At 43.1% G+C, this 22,345-nt stretch overlaps 1 long non-coding RNA gene across 1 annotated transcript; it reads left to right on the forward strand.

Moving 5' to 3' along the window:
- Positions 1 to 19,445: 19,445 nt before the first annotated feature.
- LOC141134651 (uncharacterized) lies at positions 19,446 to 21,259 on the forward strand. The gene is made up of 2 exons (XR_012243257.1): positions 19,446 to 19,748; positions 21,018 to 21,259. It is a non-coding gene; the product is annotated as an uncharacterized lncRNA (long non-coding RNA).
- The last annotated feature ends 1,086 nt before the right edge of the window (positions 21,260 to 22,345 follow it).

A 22,345-nucleotide genomic window follows, 5' to 3' on the forward strand; every position in this document is an offset into this window, starting at 1 on the left:
CTGCACTGACGTTTCTGGATTCTGAGTCATGGGGAAAGCAAAATAATTGTTAAAGGATCTGTGGGGAAAGGTAGTTGAACTGTATAAAACAGAAAAGGGATATAAAAAGATATCCAAGGAATTGAGAATGCCAATCAGCAGTGTTCAAACTCTAATCAAGAAGTGGAAAATGAGGGGCTCTGTTGAAACTAAACCACGGTCAAGTAGACCAACTGAGATTTCAGCCACAACTGCCAGGAAAATTGTTAAGGGTGCAAAGAAAAACCTACAAATAACTTCAGGTGAAATACATGACTCTCTGAAAACATGTGGTGTGGCTGTTTCAAGATGCATAATAAGGAGGCACTTAAAGAAAGATGGGCTGCATGGTCGAGTCGCCAGAAGAAAGCCATTACTATGCAAATGCCACAAAGTATCCCTCTTACAATATGCCAAACAGCACAGAGACAAGCCTCAAACCTTCTGGCACAAAGTCATTTGGAGTGATGAGACCAAAATTTAGCTTTTTGGCCACAACCATAAACGCTTCATTTGGAGAGGAGTCAACAAGGCCTATGATGAAAGGTACGGAGGTGGATCGCTGATGTTTTGGGGATGTGTGAGCTACAAAGGCGCAGGAAATTTGGTCAAAATTGTGCAGTATGTTATCAAAAAATACTGGAGGAACACTTGTATTATTCAGCCAGGAAGCTGCACATAGGAAGTACTTGGACATTCCAACATGACAATGATCCAAAACACAAGGCCAAATCGACCTGTCATTGGCTACAGCAGAATAAAGTGAAGGTTCTGGAGTGGCCATCTCAGTCTCCTGACCTCAACATCATTGAGCCACATCGGGAAGATCTCAAACGTGCAGTTCATGCAAGACAGCCCCAGAATTTACAGGAACCGGAGGTTTTTTTGCCAAGAGGAATGGGCAGATTTAGCATCTGAGAAGATAAAGAGCCTCATCCCCAAATACCACAAAAGACTTCAAGCTGTCATTGATGTTAAAGAGGGCAATACACGGTATTAGGAACTGGAGTATGAAAACATTTTTTTTCAAATATAAACTTTATTAAGCTTCAACGAAGGGAGAAGTCCCAATGCAACATACAGTCCGACAAATGCAGTAAATGTTTCACACAGCACAGACAGTATTATAAAGTTTAGGTGGTTATGATCAACTGCATGTTCAGATATACAGCTACAAGTATGGAGTTACATATGATTCGAATTCTAATCTTTATTCCACATTTATCCAGTAACAGATGGACCTTCTCCCAACCTTTTCCCGTTTTTCATAAAAAGAGAAAACAAAGAAGTGAAACAGAAATATATAGAAAAAGAAAAGTGAGAAGAGAGATAGTAGAAGAGGAGGAGAAGGGGGGGGGGGGAGGCAGACAGAGCGAGGGTAGGCCCAAAGTGACATCTGAATTCTATAATGATATCAGAATGGTCTATGAACCCAGGAGAGAGACTCCTTCTTCTGAGTAAATAAAAACATTCCAAATGGCCCAGGTGTCAGAATATTTCTCTTGTTTATGTTGCGCTGTGAAAACCAGGTCCTCCATTTTATTCAGCTCATTTACCTTACGCAGCCATTCCGCAATGGTTGGTGCACTCCGTTTCTTCCAATGGATTGGTATACATGCCTTGGCTGCATTCAGTAAATGGCGTAGTAGGGATTTTTTATATCTTCTAATCGGGATTGTTGATAAATGTAAAAGGAAGAAAGCTGCATCGTCGGGGACTACATAATCAGTGAATTTCTGCGTGATGCGTCGAACCTCCCTCCAGAAATTCTGTAGGTTAGGGCAGGACCAAAAAATGTGATGCAGAGTGCCTTCTCCCTCCCCACATCGCCAACATCGATCTGAGGTGGCCGGAAAACATTTATGTAGTCTGGAGGGAGTGAGGTACCACCTTGTCATGATCTTATAGTTCGTCTCCTGAATTTTGGTGCATAGTGATGATTTGAGGGCATGGTTAATGATTTTTTGTTTTTGTATCTCCGAAAAGTCACGGTTAAGGTCCCTTTCCCAACTAGCTAAGCAAGGGAGATGTGGTTGTGTGGAGGGTGTATTGAGTAGTATGTACATTTTAGAGAGGGTCCTCGCTAGTGGTTCATTACCTGCGCAAAACTCTTCAAAGGACGTCAGTTGTCCGGAGAAGTCTTGAGGGTTAGGAATCGAGTGTAGGTAATGGTGTAGTCGCACTGCTTTCCAAAAAGAAAGTTGGTACCTACCCGTCGCGTTCGTTAGTTCCATTATCGTCGGCCAACGTCCATCCGTTACAAATTTAGCAGCATGGTCAAAGCCCAATTGTCTCAGGGACTCAAACTCAGTGGATTGGAAGCCCGGCTCGAAATTTGGGTTTCCCAAGATCGGGTATAAGGGGGAGTTGCTTGAGGTGAGAGAGGATTGAATAGCCCCTTGACTACTGCATCTTAATGTGGTACCCACTAATGGATGTGTTTTCAGTCTCGGGGGCAGTATGTCATAACACCAGAGAGCGCCGTTCAAAGGTATGTTAGTTTGAGCCTGTTCTAACCGTACCCAAAGCTTAGTCATCGCGTTGCGTCTCCAGTCCAAGATACGTCCCAAATGGGTGGCCAGAAAATATTGTCTGAGATCTGGTAGTGCCAGACCTCCAAACTGTTTGGGAAGTGATAGCATTGTCCTACGGATGCGGGGTTTTTTGTTGGGCCAAATAAACCTGGTAAACAGAGCCTGTACTTGTTTGAAAAAAGAATGCGGTATGTGTATGGGAAGAGCTTGGAGCAGATATAAAAATTTGGGTAAGATGCACATTTTTATGAGGTTACATCTGCCGAACCAGGAATGTAATCCTCTGTTCCAATTCTACAGAAGGACCCGAGCTTTAGCTAAAATAGGGGGAAAGTTAAGTTCATATGTACGCCTAATATCAATTGGAATGTTTGTACCTAGATAATTTAAAGCTATTGTCGTCCACATAAAACAAAAGCTAGTTTGCATTGACTGCATGGTAAGGGGAGAGATTGCGATGCCCATGGCAGCTGATTTGGTAAAATTAATTTTTAAATTTGAGAGGGCACCATATGTATCAAATTCTTTCAGAAGGTTTGGCAGAGAAATCGTGGGATTAGTCAGTGAGAAAAGCAGATCATCCGCATATGCTGAGATTTTATATTGAGTGTCACCTATTGAGAGCCCTTGTATGTCTTGGTTTTGTCTTATTTTACATAGGAATGGTTCCAAGGAGAGGGCAAAGAGAAGGGGTGAGAGGGGGCACCCCTGTCTTGTTCCATTTGTGATGGGGAATGGGGGTGAAAGTATCCCATTTGCCTTCACTTGCGCCGTGGGATTGGAATATATTTTACTTATCCAACTGATCATCTTGTCTCCTAAGCCAATGTGGCGAAGTACTGTGAACATAAAGTTCCAGTTGACCCTATCGAACGCTTTTTCAGCGTCTGTGCTCAATAAAACACATGGGGATTCTTTAGCGTTCGCCACATGGAGGAGATTTAAAACTTTTATAGTGTTGTCGCGAGCCTCTCTAGTGGGTATAAAGCCCACCTGATCCAGGTGGATTAATGACTGAAGATGTTGGGACAAACGGGTTTCTAGAATTTTGGAAAATAATTTTAGGTCAATGTTCAGCATAGAAATGGGTCTGTAGCTGCCGCATGAAGACGGGTCTTTACCTTCTTTAGGTATCACTGATATGTGGGCCTTTAATGTGTCCCTGGGAAAGGTTGCCTCTGCTCCAACTGTATTGAAAAATGCTACCATACGTGGGCCTATGAGGGGCAGGAAAGTTTTGTAATAATGGGTGGTGTACCCATCCGGACCCGGGGCTTTTCCTGGCTTCATGGCACAAATGGCGTTTCGAAGTTCCTCAAGGGTAATTGGTGAGTCTAGTTCCTCCCTTATTTCCGTGGCGAGGACGGGAATCTGAGAAGACTGAACATATTCGTTGATAGCCATTTGTGAGGGTGGGGTATGCGGTAGGTTATATAATTTGGCATAAAAGTCCCTAAAAACATTCAATATCTGTTCCAGGAGTGTAACTTTCTGTGAGTCTAGGCCCATTATTTGTGGTATGTAGGCTGCTTGTTTTTGTTCCCGAACTGCTCTGGCTAGAATCTTCCCGCACTTGTCCTCGGATTCGTAGCTAATTTGTGTGCAGCGTTGTAAAGCTGCCTTGGCTTTGTAGTGTAACAGGTCAGAAATTTGTGTGCGTAGTTTTCCTAGTTCCATCTCTGAGGTCTGGGATGGGGCATGTTTATGGCGTGCTTCCACCACAGACAAGGCGTTGAGGAGTTTTGTTAACTGTTCATTTCTTTCTCTTTTTATACGTGCTCCATGTCTGATCAGCAGGCCTCTGAGGACTGCCTTATGGGCTTCCCATAGGACACCCGGGTCACAGTCTTGGTGATCGTTCTCCCGAAAATAAAAGGTCAGTGTTTGTGTCGCATCTGCTAAAACTTCAGGAATCTGGAGAAGGCTTTCGTTTAGCCGCCAAATCCTGGATCTGGACGTAGATGTCCCTGTGAGAGTGTACATGAGAGTGATAGGGGCATGGTCTGACCATGTGATCTGACCTATAGATGAGTCCACGACCGAGTGCAGTTGGGTGTGGGGTATTAAAAAATAGTCTATTCTGGTGTAAAGCTTATGTGTTTGTGAATAGAAAGTGTATTCCCGCTCCCCCGAATGCTGAAGACGGCACAGATCGACCAATTGTGCTTTGTGCAAGGCGTTAGCTATACGCTTTCTATGCGACGGGGGAACCGAGGAATGTCCAGAGGATGTATCTGCGGAAGGGATGAGAGGGACGTTAAAGTCCCCCCCTAAGATTAGCTGGCCATCCGTGAACTCCCCCAATTTGTCCAGTATGTTAGTAATAAAGGTGCTCTGTTGTTCATTAGGAGCGTAAATCGCCGCTAATGTGAGTGTAGTGTCAACAACTCGCCCTTTTAAGAACACAAAACGTCCTTCCGGGTCTTTGAACACTGCTTGGCATTGCCAGGGGACCTTACTAGAGATTAGTATAGATACTCCTTTGGTTTTGGCTGTGGGATTAGTGGAGTGATATGCTACTGGGAAGTATCTATTTTTAAGAAACGGGAACTTGTCGTGTTTAAAATGGGTTTCCTGAACAAATGCAATATCTGCCCAGGAGCTCCGGAGGTCAGATAAAAGCATCCAACGTTTTTCTGGTATGTTTAGGCCCTTCGCATTGAGCGGCATTACCTTTTATGGAATCCATCGCTCTGGCTGCCTAAAAGATGGGGGAGGGAAAGAAAAAAGGACTAACAGCGAAAAGAAGGGAGCAAGAGAGAGAGATGGATAGAGAGAAAGTATAGATAAATAGGATCCACCCAGAGGAGGAGAAAGAGAATCTCCCCTCGTCTGTGAGGATAAAAGAACAAAACAGGTCACCAAAAAGACCTGTAATTACTATATTAACAAATAATAACTTGAATACACACGTAACCACCCCTCAAAATCAGAGGGATATGTGCAGGCCTAATTGGGGGAGGAGTTAGTATGTGACCGGTAGAGAAAGGTCCCGACCCTCCCATCCACCCAGACAGACAATTCGGTAATAAGTATAGAAGCAAATGAATGTAATTAACCTGCACAGTGGTAATATGGAACATAACGTGTTGGACCAAAAAATTGATACAGAAACAACACAACTAAGAGTGAAACATATAAGCAAACATCAACATTTACATTTACCCAACCGGTCTGGAATGCCCTGTAGCATACTCCCCCAGTGCTGTTCTAAGTGAGTATGAAAACTTTTGATCAGTGTCATTTGGGTAGTTTCTGTTGCCATTATGATTTAAAAAGAGTAAACACAGTTGATTGATAATAAATGGCTTCAGCCAAACACTAACCATGAGTGAAAGAAAAGTTTTTGTGTTATCATTCATATTCTCTGAAAAATGGCCAAGAAATAAAAAAAAACGGCCAGAGTATGTAAACTTATGAGCACAATATATATATATATTATATTTATTTTTATTTCTGCCATCATGCTCCAAGGTTTTATCCATTATTTAATCTATAATTGGATTCTTTACATTTATCATATTTGTTCTTTCCTTTTTAGCACTCCCATTTTGTTCTTAAATTTACTAACCATCACATTTATCTTTTATTATCCATTGTTTTATTAGCCTCTGACTGCTGTGCCATGTGCCCTTTGACTGGTAGTACTGGTCCTTTTAGTTCCACAAATATGGTTGCACATTCCTCCCTATATATAGCAGTTTCCTGCATTACCACTCCAGGCCTTCAGAAGGAGCAGAGAGCTCTGAGCATGTAGCCTGTTCTTCTCCAGCCACGTCTTCCTCTCCTGGTGACATCACGTCTGTCAGAGCGTTCCACGCTGGTTGGCATGGACTTCCTGTGTACCGCAAGAACGTCCATTCCTTCTTCATAGTTTCCCAGGGAACTTGAACACGGCGGACCATGCAGGATTGAGGACACTGGCAGATGCGATAAGCTTGTTTTTTTTTTTTTACTTCCTGTGTTTTTAACCATTGTTCTAATAAATCCCCTTGTGATACTGCACTTAGGTGGTGCTTCCCCCCCTCCTTCATTCCTTTTGTCTTACTACAGAGCTTGCTCAACTCTGAGGATAGCAGCCCCACAGTGCTTCACAATTTATGCCTTGGCATCAGAGACTGAATTAACCATATCGGCAGTCATTGCTGTATGTTTGCCTGAACTATTGTCTGCATATACTCCGTGCGCCTGATTTTATGACTTTCACTAAAGCAGAGTGACTACCCTTCTCCTTTTGCAGCTGGGCTTGGGACAGTCCTTGGCGAAGTTGGGACCATCTTTGGGGGAGGATTAATGGCTTAACCAGAAGCACGCTGATCCTAAATAAACTGCATAAGGAATTTCCTATCCAGACTGGAGTCCACCAGGGGGATGTCACTTCATCTCTGCTTCTCAATATTGTGATTGACACCATTATGAGGAAAGTATTCGAGGACAGAAGTGGGGTCCAGTACAATTTGAACAACTTCATATTCGCAGACAAAGTCCCATATTTGCTGACATTGATGCTGAGGCCTCCGACATCCTTTACCCCATTGCCCGCATCACCCAATCTTACAGCCTGAGAATAAATGTGGATAAAACCAAAAGTAATGACTATGGATGGATCACAGACCAGTGTTAACCTTGATGGAATGCAAATCCAGCAGGTCCAAGAATTCAAATGCCTGAGATTGTTGGTGCTTGAGAGGAAGGTGGCATCTAACACCGAAGTCTACCGCAGGATTGGTTAGGCAATAGCAGAATTTTCCTCTCTCAAATGGTACCTCCGGGGGAAGACTAACACCTCTGCCAAGACCAAAATTTGCCTCTTTCGAACACAAATCCTGCCAATTGTCTTGTCCCCAAACATGGACTCTGCTCAAACCTGACATGAATAAGCTCCAAATTTTCCAAATGCGATGTCTGAGATAGATTTTGGCTGTCATTCTTCGTTATCAGCATTGGAACCAAACAATTTGGACAATTTATGACCATAAACCTATAGTCGAAGAACAAATCAGATAATGAAAACTACTATGGTTTGGCCACATATGCAGAATGAATACTAGTTGGTTGCCATGTAAACTCTTCTGCTGAGAGCGATCTGTCCACTGGAAGGTTCAACAAGCAGCACTGAAAATGTGGCTCAAACACATCGAGGAAAAACCTAGGGAACCAGCCAATTACCTTTAACATGGCAAGAAATATCACCACGAATCACCAAGGGGAAAACATTGTTGTAAACAAGCAGATTCCAGTGGCACCTACAGCAGTGTATTGGTCGAGAGAAGGACCCAATCGCCAGCTAGGAGTTAAAGAAGATGTTGCAATCCATATTGTTTGTTTAGCGCACAGTAGAATGTCTAACTGTCTTGTGTCATCATCCTCTTGTACTATTGCACATCTCTATTGCACCAAATACTGATAAACTCATTTTCTTTATTTATTTGGTGCAGGTTGTGAGATTTTTTGTGCACAAAAGTCACATTTGGGATTTGTTTTGCAATTCTCGCACGAGCTGCATTTTAAAGCCTTCAGATTGAACAAATATTTGGCACATCCACAAAAGAGATTCCCTAAAAGCAGAGTTTTAAAAAATAAATAAATAAATAAATAAAAGTCAGCAGCTACAAATACTGCAGCTGCTGACTTTAAATTATCACACACTTACCTGTCCCAGGGTCCAGCGATGCGGGGGTTTGAAGCCCTGCTCGTCTCCCCCTCCACTCGGCAGCGCTGGCATTTTAACTGTGGGCGCCTGGCTGTGGTTTCACAGCCGGGTACCCACTGTGCATATGCGAGCCGCACGCCGTGACTGGCCGCGCAATCATTTGGGACTTGTCATGTGTTTCAGATGATTGACAGAGGGAGTGGAAAGAGGTGATCTCCCTTCCTGCGTCGAGGGAAGTGACGTCAGGAGCCCAGGCGCTGAAGGAGGCAGACTACGAGGGACCCCCTAGCAACAGGCATTTAGAGGTGAGTAAAAAAAAAAATTTTCTCCAAATGTTTTTTTAATTTTTTTTAAGCACATTATTTATTTATTTTTTTGGGGGTGGAACTCCACTTTAATTTGTAAGGATTTCATCTCACTTCCGGTTTTCTCTATTGTACAGGAAGTGAATGGAAATTTCCCCGCTGGGACACAGCAAAAAAAAAAAAAAACTGAAAGGGGTTATAACCCTCCTGTACTCTATCCAAAATTTTAAAAAAAGTTTTGCCTATAGTTGTACTTTAAGATCAGCCCATGAAGTGTAATATTTTTACTTCATTCTTGACTAGTTCTCTTGTGCTATCTTCCTTCTTTCCACATGTGTATTCCTTTGATAACCTATAGATCTTCCATGGACATCCTGTTTGGTTCGGCCAACAACTGACTAGAACTACATGATAATATAGTTCAGAATTCATTTAAACATACCGGTAGCATAATTGATGTTATGTCCAGAAAAAGCCCAAATCATAGTGTGTTTCTTGGGATTACCATCCCGTTATTTCATATCACTCCACCATAAATATTGACAGCGTCTTAAGTAATGCTGGTTCCAAGATGTAATGACACCACTAAACTATGACCAGCAGTGTCTACATGACTGACATGTCTCTCAATATTATCAAAAGTGTCCAGGTAATTAGGCAGCTCCACCAACAACTGGATCTAGTATTAGCGAAGTTCACACTAATCTCAGTTACACCTGGCTGTATCTTCCCAATACTGTATATGCATGTGGGGGTGCTGTGGATATTGCCTGTGCACAGTCTCTCCACAGTGCTGCCCTTATATCTGTCATCATCAGCCTGCTGGCATGTTTCGTCTTTAAGCCTAGGTTCACACTGAGCTGCAGGAATGAAGCCTTGTGAGTTCAACTTAACTTGCACAATTTCACTCCCGCATGTCAGTCCCGATTTCGGCCGCGATTTCAGAGACATCTGTGCAGGTTTCTGCACAGATGTCAATGTAAATATCGCCCAAAATCGCAAAAAGTAGTACAGAAACTACTTTTTGAAATTGGTGCGGCACCACAAATGCAACGTCGCACCGATTAGGACAGGACCATTGCCGGCAATTGCCGCCGATTTGACATGCGTTTTGACACGTCAAATCGTACCAATGTGAACCAGGCCTCAAGGATAAGTTCACCTTTTTAACCACTTGACGACCGCCGCATGACGATGTACATCGGCAGAGCGGCACGAGCAGTCAAAAGGACTTACAGGTACGTCCTTGCCTGCCCGCGGGTGGGGGGTCCGATCGGACCCCCCCCGGTGCCTGCGGCAGTCGCCAAATCCTCCCCGGCGATTGGTGGTGAGGGGGAGGCCATCCATTCGTGGCCCCCCCCCTCGCGATCGCTCCCAGCCAATGGGATCATTTCCCTGCCTCTGTATTGTACACAGAGGCAGAGGAAATGATGTCATCTCTCCTCGGCTCGGCATTTTCCGTTCCGGCGCCGAGGAGAGAAGACTGGAATGTGAGTGCACAACACACACACATACAGTAGAACATGCCAGGCATACAATACACCCCCGATCCCCCCCCAATCACCCCTCCCCCCCCCCCCCCCGTCACACTGACACCAAGCTGTTTTTTTTTTTTTTTTTTTTCTGATTACTGCATGGTGTCAGTTTGTGACAGTTACTGTGGTGGGACAGTTACTGTTAGCCCCCTTTAGGTCTAGGATACCCCCCTAACCCCCCCCAATAAAGTTTTAACCCCTTGATCACCCCCCATCACCAGTGTCACTAAGCGATCATTTTTCTGATCGCTGTATTAGTGTCACTGGTGACGCTTGTTAGGGACGTAAATATTTAGGTTCACCGTCAGCGTTTTATAGCGTCAGGGACCCCCATATACTATCTAATAAATGTTTTAACCCCTTGATTGCCCCCTAGTTAACCCTTTCACCACTGATCACCATATAACTGTTACGGGTGATGCTGGTTAGTTCGTTTATTTTTTATAGTGTCAGGGCACCCGCCATTTATTACCGAATAAAGGTTTAGCCCCCTGATCACACGGCGGTGATATGCGTAGCCCCAGGCAGCGTCAGTTTAGCGCCAGTACCGCTAACACCCACGCACGCAGCATACACCTCCCTTAGTGGTATAGTATCTGAACAGATCAATATCTGATCCGATCAGATCTGTACTAGCGTCCCCAGCAGTTTAAGGTTCCCAAAAACGCAGTGTTAGCGGGATCAGCCCAGATACCTGCTAGCACCTGCGTTTTGCCCCTCCGCCCGGCCCAGCCCAGCCCAGCCCACCCAAGTGCAGTATCGATCGATCTCTGTCACTTACAAAACACTAAACGCATAACTGCAGCGTTCGCAGAGTCAGGCCTGATCCCTGCGATCGCTAACAGTTTTTTTGGTAGCGTTTTGGTGAACTGGCAAGCACCAGCCCCAGGCAGCGTCAGGTTAGCGCCAGTACCGCTAACACCGACGCACGCACCGTACACCTCCCTTAGTGGTGTAGTATATGAACGGATCAATATCTGATCCGATCAGATCTATACTAGCGTCCCCAGCAGTTTAGGGTTCCCAAAAACGCAGTGTTAGCGGGATCAGCCCAAATACCTGCTAGCACCTGCGTTTTGCCCCTCCGCCCGGCCCAGCCCAGCCCACCCAAGTGCAGTATCGATTGATCACTGTCACTTACAAAACACTAAACGCATAACTGCAGCGTTCGCAGGGTCAGGCCTGATCTCTGCGATCGCTAACAGTTTTTTTGGTAGCGTTTTGGTGAACTGGCAAGCACCAGCGGCCTAGTACACCCCGGTCGTAGTCAAACCAGCACTGCAGTAACACTTGGTGACGTGGTGAGTCCCATAAGTGCAGTTCAAGCTGGTGAGGTGGCAAGCACAAGTAGTGTCCCGCTGCCACCAAGAAGAAGACAAACACAGGCTCGTCGTGCCCATGATACCCTTCCTGCAGCATTCGCCAATCCTAATTGGGAACCCACCACTTCTGCAGCGCCCGTACTTCCCCCATTCACATCCCCAACCAAATGCAGTCGGCTGCACGAGAGGCATTTTCTTTATGTCCTCCCGAGTACCCCTACCCAACGAACCCCCCCAAAAAAGATGTCGTGTCTGCAGCAAGCGCGGATATAGGCGTGACACCCGCTATTATTGTCCCTCCTGTCCTGACAATCCTGGTCTTTGCATTGGTGAATGTTTTGAACGCTACCATGCACTAGTTGAGTATTAGCGTAGGGTACAGCATTGCACAGACTAGGCACACTTTCACAGGGTCTCCCAAGATGCCATCGCATTTTGAGAGACCCGAACCTGGAACCGGTTACAGTTATAAAAGTTAGTTACAAAAAAAAGTGTAAAAAAAAAAAATAGTTGTCGTTTTATTGTTCTCTCTCTCTCTATTCTCTCTCTATTGTTCTGCTCTTTTTTACTGTATTCTATTCTGCAATGTTTTATTGTTATTATGTTTTATCATGTTTGCTTTTCAGGTATGCAATTTTTTATACTTTACCGTTTACTGTGTTTTATTGTTAACCATTTTTATGTCTTCAGGTACGCCATTCATGACTTTGAGTGGTTATACCAGAATGATGCCTGCAGGTCTAGGTATCATCTTGGCATCATTCTTTTCAGCCAGCGGTCGGCTTTCATGTAAAACCATTCCTAGCGGCTAATTAGTCTCCAGACTGCTTTTACAAGCAGTGGGAGGGAATGCCCCCCCCCCCCCCCCCACAGTCTTCCGTGTTTTTCTCTGGCTCTCCTGTCTCAACAGGGAACCTGAGAATGCAGCCGGTGATTCAGCCAGCTGACCATAGAGCTGATCAGAGACCAGAGTGGCTCCAAACATCTCTATGGCCTAAGAAACCGGAAGTTACGAGCATTTCATGACTTAGATTTCGCCGGATCTAAACAGCGCCATTGGGAAATTGGGAAAGCATTTTATCACACCGATCTTGGTGTGGTCAGATGCTTTGAGGGCAGAGGAGAAATCTAGGGTCTAATAGACCCCAATTTTTTCAAAAAAAAGTACCTGTCACTACCTATTGCTATCATAGGGGATATTTACATTCCCTGAAATAACAATAAAAATGATTAAAAAAAAAAAAAATGAAAGGAACAGTTTAAAAATAAGATAAAAAAGCAAAAAAATAAGAAAAAAAAAGCACCCCTGTCGCCCCCTGCTCTTGCGCTAAGGCGAACGCAAGCGGCGGTCTGTCGTCAAACGTAAACAGCAATTGCACCATGCATGTGAGGTATCACTGCGAAGGTCAGATCGAGGGCAGTCATTTTAGCAGTAGACCTCCTCTGTAAATCTAAAGTGGTAACCTGTAAAGGCTTTTAAAAATTTATTTATTTTGTTGCCACTGCACGTTTGTGCGCAATTGTAAAGCATGTCATGTTTGGTATCCATGTACTCGGCCTAAGATCATCTTTTTTATTTCATCAAACATTTGGGCAATATAGTGTGTTTTAGTGCATTAAAATTTAAAAAAGTGTGTTTTTTCCCCAAAAAATGCGTTTGAAAAATCGCTGCGCAAATACTGTGTGAAAAAAAAAAATTAAGCACCCACCATTTTATTCTGTCGGGCATTTGCTTTAAAAAAATATATAATGTTTGGGGGTTCAAAGTAATTTTCTTGCAAAAAAAATAATTTTTTCATGTAAACAAAAAGTGTCAGAAAGGGCTTTGTCTTCAAGTGGTTAGAAGAGTGGGTGATGTGTGACATAAGCTTCTAAATGTTGTGCATAAAATGCCAGGACAGTTCAAACCCCCCCCATTTTGGAAAGTAGACACCCCAAGCTATTTGCTGAGAGGCATGTTGAGTCCATGGAATATTTTATATTTTGACACAAGTTGCGGGAAAGTGACACTTTTTTTTTTTTTTTGCACAAAGTTGTCACTAAATGATATATTGCTCACACAGGCCATAGGCATATGTGGAATTGCACCCCAAAATACATTTAGCTGCTTCTCCTGAGTATGGGGATACTTTTTGGGAGCCTAGCCGTGTACAGGGCCCCGAAAACCAATCACCGCCTTCAGGATTTCTAAGGGTGTAAATTTTTTATTTCACTCTTCACTGCCTATCACAGTTTCGGAGGCCATGGAATGCCCAGGTGGCACAAAACCCCCCCAAATGACTCCATTTTGGAAAGTAGACACCCCAAGCTATTTGCTGAGCGGTATAGTGAGTATTTTGCAGACCTCACTTTTTGTCACAAAGTTTTGAAAATTGAAAAAAGAAAAAAAAAAAGTTTTTTCTTGTCTTTCTTCATTTTCAAAAACAAATGAGAGCTGCAAAATACTCACCATGCCTCTCAGCAAATAGCTTGGGGTGTCTACTTTCCAAAATGGGGTCATTTGGGGGGGTTTTGTGCCATCTGGGCATTTTATGGCCTTCAAAACTGTGATAGGCAGTGAAGAGTGAAATCAAAAATTTACACCCTTAGAAATTCTGAAGGCGGTGATTGGTTTTTGGGGCCCCGTACATGGCTAGGCTCCCAAAAAGTCCCACCCCATACATGTGGTATCCCCGTACTCAGGAGAAGCAGCTGAATGTATTTTGGGGTGCAATTCCACATAGGCCCATGGCCTGTGTGAGCAATATATCATTAAGTGACAACTTTTTGTAAATTTTTTTTTTTTGTCATTATTAAATCACTTGGGACAAAAAAAACAAATATTCAATGGGTTCAACATGCCTCTCAGCAATTTCCTTGGGGTGTCTACTTTCCAAAATGGGGTCATTTGGGGGGGTTTTGTACTGCCCTGCCATTTTAGCACCTCAAGAAATGACATAGGCAGTCATAAACTAAAAGCTGTGTAAATTCCAGAAAATGTACCCTAGTTTGTAGACGCTATAACTTTTGCGCAAACCAATAAATATACGCTTATTGACATTTTTTTTACCAAAGACATGTGGCCGAATACATTTTGGCCTAAATGTATGATTAAAATTGAGTTTATTGGATTTTTTTTATAACAAAAAGTAGAAAATATCATTTTTTTTCGAAATTTTCAGTCTTTTTCCGTTTATAGCGCAAAAAATAAAAACCGCAGAGGTGATCAAATACCATCAAAAGAAAGCTCTATTTGTGGGAAGAAAAGGACGCAAATTTAGTTTGGGTACAGCATTGCATGACCGCGCAATTAGCAGTTAAAGCGACGCAGTGCCAAATTGGAAAAAGTTCTCTGGTCCTTAGGCAGCATAATGGTCCGGGCTAAAGTGGTTAAAAAAGTTCACCTTTTTGCAGGTAAAAAAAATGTGCATTTATTTTTTGTATTTTATTGAAAGCCTGGAAAGCATTGCACCCATGATCAGCAGATCATGGGTGCAATGCAGGGCTCCTGCAGACTCTTTAAGCTGTCTGGCTGTACATCATATGACCAAGCAGTTACACACTAAGGCTCCATTCACACTAGCGCGTTTTTTGATGCATTTTGCATTTTGCAGAAATGCACGGGAATTTTTTAACATGGGTTCCTATGGAACATGTTCACATCAATGCCTTTTTGTTTCTCTGCATTTTTGGAAAGGGTCGGGGACTTTTTTTCATGCAAAAAGCAGCGTTTTGCATGTAATGGATTTCAATGGACAAGCATCAAAAACGCAAGTGCACCGTTTTTGCAGCGTTTTTGCAGCGTTTTTGATGCGTTTTTGCCGTTTTTTTTTTTTTTTTTTTTTAATTTTTTTTTAGACTGTAAAAAAAAACTGTAAAAAAAAAAAAACGCAAAACGCAAATCGCGGCAAAAACGCTGCAAAAACGCCGCAAAAACGCTGCTCAAAAGCGTGGCAAGCATGAAAAAAAAACCTCCAAAAACGCCCAAAAGCAACATGCATAGGTGTGAATCGAGCCTAACAGGACGCATCAAAGAACTACCACAGTGCTCAACAGCACCATGGTAGTTCATTGAGAACTACAAGCCGACAGCCACAAAGGCTGCCGGACCTTGTAGTTTTCTATTCACAGAACTCTTGCAGAGTATGACAGTGAGCAGGGGGAGAAGATCCTCGGCCACCTGTCACATCAGGGAGCCAGAGAGGTGCGGGGGGCCAGTGGATCTGTAACATGTTACATGTTACACCCTGAATATAGGTGTAATATGTAACATGTTACAAAAGGTAAATTTATCCTTTAAGTCCAAGACCTCCAATATATCCTTTTTGAGCTATGTTTAATTATGTACTTTGGTAGGGGAGCATCCACTGAATCGCACCATCCCATGTTTGCTGTTCACTGGTTGTTAGGGACGCCGGTAGGTGCAGGTGTGAAAATACTGCAAGTGTTCACTACTAAAATAGTGCATCGCTTCAAGAAATAGCGAATACGGTATGTTAGTAAAGTTTTTTTTAGTGAACTGCCAAGCAATTTTGAAAAATGCTATGAGCTGTTTTACTGCTAATCTTAAAGCAGAAAATAAAGTTTTAAAGATAAAGTAAACCCCGCAAAAAAAATCTTATTTTTCCAATATGTCAATGTTTTGTTTAAATTGCCAAGCAATAGATATATAAATTACTCCTAAAGGAGCGTTAGAAGTACCTTTTTTATGCGTTTAATTTTGCAGTATCTTCCACGTATCGTCTGCACCATTCTTTCTTCTGTTTTCCGAAGCCGATGCGGACATCATTTCCGCTCTTAGTTCGTATCCCTGCCGAAATCTCGCGCATGCGCCGTAGCGTCATAACCAGGCCTTGATCTTGATTGCCGTTACTATGGGAACAGAGCATTCTCAATAAGAACATGAAATGACTATCATTGCTGCATCGCGAGACTTCTCCTCTGTGCCGTTCAGAGGGGAATCTCACAGTAATTTCCCGACATGCAGGAAATACAGAAACAGCACAATTTACATGCCATTAATGAAAGAGCATACTGCGCAATCGCACATGACGTCATCAAAGATAAACAGACAATTTACATTGAAACTACACAAGTGCACTTTCACAGGTAGCAATCAGCTGCCTGTGTTATCTACTATCTGCTAAGATTAAGTTGACTCGGAGGGTTTACAACCACTTTAAGAATTGAGCCCAATATCATTATTATTCAACCACGGCACTACCTGCACGGCATTTGCATGTTATTCTTGTGCTTGCGTGGGTTTACGCTGAGTACTCAGTGTTCCTCCCACATTCCAAAGACATGCTGGTAGGTTAATTGGCTCAAGCCTAAATTGGCCCTAGTGTGTGTATGTAGGAACGTGAGTTAGGGACCTTAGATTGTAAGCTCCTTGAGGGCAGGGACTGATGTGAATGTACAATATATATGTAAAGCTCTGTGTAAATTTTTGAAACTATATAAGTAACTGTAATAAATAAATAAATTGATACATTCAGATGGTTTTAAATGTTTGTGCGATATGTACAATAATCATAAAAAGTAGACTTTTACATCCCATTAGGACATTTTGATGTTTTTCCACATGGAGGATAATCTTTTCAATGAAATTAAAGCGGGCCTTCGGTAATTTTTTTTATCTTTCCATCTATTAAATCTTCTGCCCTTGTTGTTTTAACTTTGGATAGTAAAACATATTTCTCTACCAGTAAATAACTTATACAGCCCACTTCCTGTTTCTTGTCTGGGAAAAAGCCTAGGCTTATGACAAATTGCACAGCTCTCTCTCTAACTCTTGTGAGAGTGTGCCAGGAAGGGAGGGGGGGTGAGTCATAAGAGGGCCAATGAGAGCTGCAGAGCTGGAGGTGTGCCTCTGTGTGTGTGTGTGTGTAAATTCAGGAAGTGAACAGGCAGTGGCTTCAGCTGCCCACAGTTAAAATGGTTGCAGCCAAACTCAGTGGAGGGAGATTTCTGCAGCATATTTGGCAAGTACAGAATCACAGTATATATAAAATAATATGCAACATGGTTGGAGGGAAGCTTCAGAATGGCAAAAATGTTTTTATTACAAATTATGTGAGCAGACTGCAATTCCTCTTTAAGATTTTACTACTCTTTAGTGCTCTTGGTGGGCTGTGCAACCTCCCCCTCATGCTACGATAGGTATGAGCTGAAATGCTGTGTGCTCAGAGGCAAGGAAGTGTTGGAGCCAGGAAACAAATTAGAATACATTTTCTGCAGGTGCACATTCAGGGCTTTTCAAAACAAGAGCATACCTGTGCATAGAGGGGTATAATGAGTGAGTAAAGCTGGGTACACACTAGAACTGAGAGATTGTCCTACTAACACAAGCAATGTTCCCTGGTGTGCTATTGTATTCTGACAGGGGGACTCCCCCCCCCCCCCCGCCAGCGCTGACTGGATGTGGGACAGATGCTGGATTTCCTGCATGCCCGTTTTACACAGAAACCAGTCATGAGACTGCTGTACACATAGGTTAAAAGTCGTCCAGTTCCTGCTGAACAGGATGATTTTTGGCCCATGTGTACAAGGCTTTAGTCTGTTGAATTAGGTGAAAGCCAGAATAAAAATGTTAACCATTCAGCTGGTAAGCTGAATCAGCTAGAACAGTTTATATGCCTTGTGCTACTGACTTACCATTGTGCCTCATTGTGGGGTGGCCATCTTGGTAGAGAAGCAGTGTTGCATTCTCCTATCAGGGCTGTCTCTGTCTGATGACAGGTGATCTGATAACTGCTGAATGAAAATTAAGAAGCAGCAGGAGAAGGGAGGGAAGCCCAGATCAACAGAAATGATGAAACAGAAGCACAGAGATCCTTGCATTGCAGATTCTCAGGTACAGCTTCCTCTCCAATAAGAACTGTAAGCAGCATGTTAGTGACATCACCAAATCTCACACCAAATCTTTTCAGTCAGAGGCAGCAGTGCCTTAGATCGGGGGTCTCCAAGTTTTCTAAACAAAGGGCCAGTTCACTGTCCTTCGGATTTATGGAAGCCAGAATGTGACCAGTGAGAGAGGAAAATGCCCAGCATCAGTGTTCGGTGAGAGTAGACAATGCCTCAGGCTCAGTGGTCAATGGGAGTAAAAAAATAACCCTGGGTTGGTGGTCATTTGGAGTGAAAAATTGACTTGGTGCCTGTTGTCAGTGGGAGGAGGAATAATGCAACATTGTTGGTGTCAGTAAAATAGTGCCCCATTGTTAGTGGGAGGAATAGTGTTCCATCGTTGCTGTCAATGAGAGGGATATTGCTCCATCGTTATGTCAACAGGAGGAGGAATATTGCCCCATTGTTAGTGTCAGTGTAAAGAATTCTGCCCCATCAATGGTGTCAGTGGGAAGAATAGTGCCTTACCCGTGGTGTATGTGGGAAGAATTATGCCCTATCGTTTGTGTCAGTGAAAGTAGTTGTTGGTGTCAATGGGTGGAATAGTGCCCCATATGTCAGTGAGAGAAATAATGCACCAAGGGTCAGTTCAAGGCAAGAAAGGGCCACACTGGCTAGCGATCCTTCCGTAGAAGATCTCACGCTGCAGATATAAGGCTAATATGAGGCTGTAGGCACAGGAGTGGATAGGCACACTCAGGCCGGGTTCACATCTCCGTACGGAGCATCTCACAGCAGGGGTCCGGTGCGTCCCTGTTCACCATTTCAGGTCGGATTTTGGTCCAAATTTTGGGCTGAATTCGGACCTGAAACTGACCATAAGACGCACAGGACTCCTGTGCAATTCACTCAGCGGCTGCCCGGAGCTCTGTGAACCGGCTCCATTGAGAGCCAGTCATAGGATCCTGACATGTGAATTGTATGCGGGAATTCGCAATAGTGTTAACCCAGCCTCAAACACCAGGAACTGCACTGCTGTTTATAAAGAGAAATTCAAGACAAAGGGTAGATTTTTCCGGGTACTGCTTAGGCACAATTAACATTTGTAGACTTTTTCTATAAAATAGCACTTCACTTTTTGAGTTCAGTTCCTTACGCTGGTATACAATGTGCATTACCCTGTAGCAGCCAGTCAGATTTCTGTTTTTTTTAGAATGAAATCAGTGAAAGATTAATTCTGATTGGTTACTTTTGGGTCACTGCTCTCTTCCTTATTGTGCAGGCATGATAATTTTATTCTGGTAAAAGGACTTAAGTAAATCCTAAAAGGATAAAGTTATTTGCTGACCCAGTTTCTATCTGAGAAATATGTCTGTAATCCTGTACAGAGTGTAATTTCCTGCAGAGGATGAAAGACCTGAGCCCTGCCAGTTGTCATGTGGCCTCGCTGTGATTAGCCCCTGCTGATTGCTGGCCCGATAGAGGGGGATGATTTGTGAGAAGAACCTGGAACATTGACAAGAATCTGCAAGCCACAGAGACAAAAACAACCACCTGTGAGTATCCTGGCATTGTAGAGAGCATAGATCACAATGGGGCTGAGTCATAAGGGTGTAGAGAAGAAAAAGTGTAATTTGTAGGCTTTGGAGCTCAGACCCTTTTTATGATGCTATGACCCAGACATTTCCCAACTTTTACCAAATGTCACTGGTACATTCATAATCAGCAGTGGAGCTTTTGCAGGCTTCATATACACCTGACTACAATCTCCATATCTCCCAACTGTCCCTGAATTTGAGGGACCGTCCCTGATTTGGAACAAAGCATCTCTGTCCCTCTTTGCTCCTCATTTGTCCCTCATTTTGGTCTGCTCTATAAAGTTGTATATAAAATGCACTTTTTCTCTATCGAAAAAGTGTTTTCTAGTGCTAAACCTTTCATCCCATTTCTAAATTGCTGCATTTGTAATTTCCAAAAGCCAATCTAAAGGAATAGTAGTGATAAAAAAAAAGCACTTAGTGGGTTTAACCAATAATTTTTTTGTACAATTCTCCTTTAAGGGGGCGTGGCAGGGGGTGTGTCCTATGCCTACATACTTTTGCTAATAGGTGTCCCTCATTTTCATCTCAGAAAGATGGGAGGTATGCAATCTCCCTATTGAGTCTCTACTGCCTGTTCTACTCAGTCTATGTTGAGGATCACACTTTGGACCAGCAGCAATGGGCAGCCATATCAGATCTCCATTTTCTTAATGCTGCTAGAAAATGGCCCTGACACCAGGCTACAACACACCTACAGAAAGCTGTTTGGGAAATACAGGTTATATTTTCAAATTGTGATTTTTTTTTTTTTTTTTTTAATAGAACCTGAATTGACAAAAATTTGTAGGCTACCATTGCTGATCTCCTTAAAATGACTGATGCATGGCTGTCTGGCTTTAAAGCTGTCTGAGTAAAGTCAAAATTCCCCAAAAAAGTAGAATGGCAGCCTACAGATTTCTCTAAATACATGTTTCTTTTAAGATGGTTCTCTGTGAAACTTTCAAAGCTTTTCAATTGGAGCTATTTAGATTTTTTTAAAGAAAATTATTTTGCCTTGACTTTTAGCACACAGGTGCCATAATTCCCAATAATATGCATAGAGAAACATAATTTTTATAGTCAATATATGCAACAGTGCCATCTGTAGGTTATGAGGAGGCACTGCACGCCAAGTTTAAGATCTAAAATCAGAATAAAAAGACAAATCTAAAATGTAGTGTTATATCGAGGTGGTATTTAAAACTACATGTTGTTGTCTAAGGAAATTAAATCTTTGAATTTCAGGGCAGCTGAAGGTTGCAGTCGCAATGGCTCTGCTTGGCATCAAATTCCATAAAAACTTGGCAGTCCTCAGCTGTATGTATACCATCCTTTTCACTCTGCTCCTCTTCCTTGCGGGATTTGTATGCGTGTTTATATACATCTACACTTTGCATTTGCTGTATAGCTGGTAGTGATACTACATCATGTTATTCCTCTGTCTATGTGGATGTTCTTTAAAAATAATAAACACTCAGTGTACTGTATACTCTTTGTGATATCTTAAGCAACTCATTAAGCTTTCCTGTGAGTTAGTAATTACAATGAAAACACATTGATGCTTTCAAATTTGTCGTTCTGTGGAACTTAAAGTGTAAGTCAGTGGTGGCTGGTGCTCAAAATTTTTTGGGGGGTGCAAACAAACTGAAAAAAAACATCAAATGCCACCATTGTGTCCATCAAATGCTACCACTGTGCCCATCAAATGCCGCCATTGTGCCCAATCAAATGCAGCCACTGCGACCCCACTTACCCCATCTTGGTGGCGGGTCAGGCAGCGGAGAGCTGTGTCCTCCGTGTGTCTCGTCTTTCTGCTAGGCGTCCAATAGCAGCGCCTGTCCTTTCAGCCAATCAGGTGATGGGTATCAGACCCGCGCTACCTAATTGGCGGAAAGGCGGTTCAGTGTTAGAAAAGCAAATCTTAATTTGCTTTTCTAACACACCTGGGTGGGATCTGAGTGCAATGCTCTGCGCTCCGAGCCAACTTTTTTTAAGTATATAAGAGCCTATGGCTCTAATCAGGTGCTTCAAAAAACGCCCCCGCCGCTGTAATTCAGGCGCCCTAAAAGGGGCCGGACGCCTGAATGGGGGTGGCGACGGCCATGGACAGATTCATGCTGTGCATGAATCTATCCATTCTACACAGAGGGGGTGGCTGGAGAGAGGGGGGTGCGCTCGTGTGCAAGTCATGAAAGGGTGTAAGTAAGCCCAAAAAATATTCGCAGGCTCCTATGATTATTGATTAACTATGCGTGCAATTTGTTTATCTAATATGATCCGAATAAAGAGAAAATACCTGCCAGTTAATTATACTTCTATGCTCCCAGTAACAGTATTTCGCCCAGTGTGCACATGTCCCCATTGTCTCTATTTAAAAGCATGTTCTATATATGTATCTTCTAGCTGCCTATGGCTCAGACAAGAAAGCCTGACAGGGTGGTGCTAGGTAGTTGATTGACAGCTGATGGAGGCCTGAGGTGTGACAGGACCTGTCAATCTGTATACACTTCGCCTTCATCAGCTTGAATATCTGTCATAGATTGTTGCACTTTATACCCACGAACTTCAAAGGT

The sequence above is a fragment of the Aquarana catesbeiana genome, linkage group LG03 (assembly GCF_042186555.1).
Source record: "Aquarana catesbeiana isolate 2022-GZ linkage group LG03, ASM4218655v1, whole genome shotgun sequence".
NCBI classification, from domain to species: Eukaryota; Metazoa; Chordata; class Amphibia; order Anura; family Ranidae; genus Aquarana; species Aquarana catesbeiana.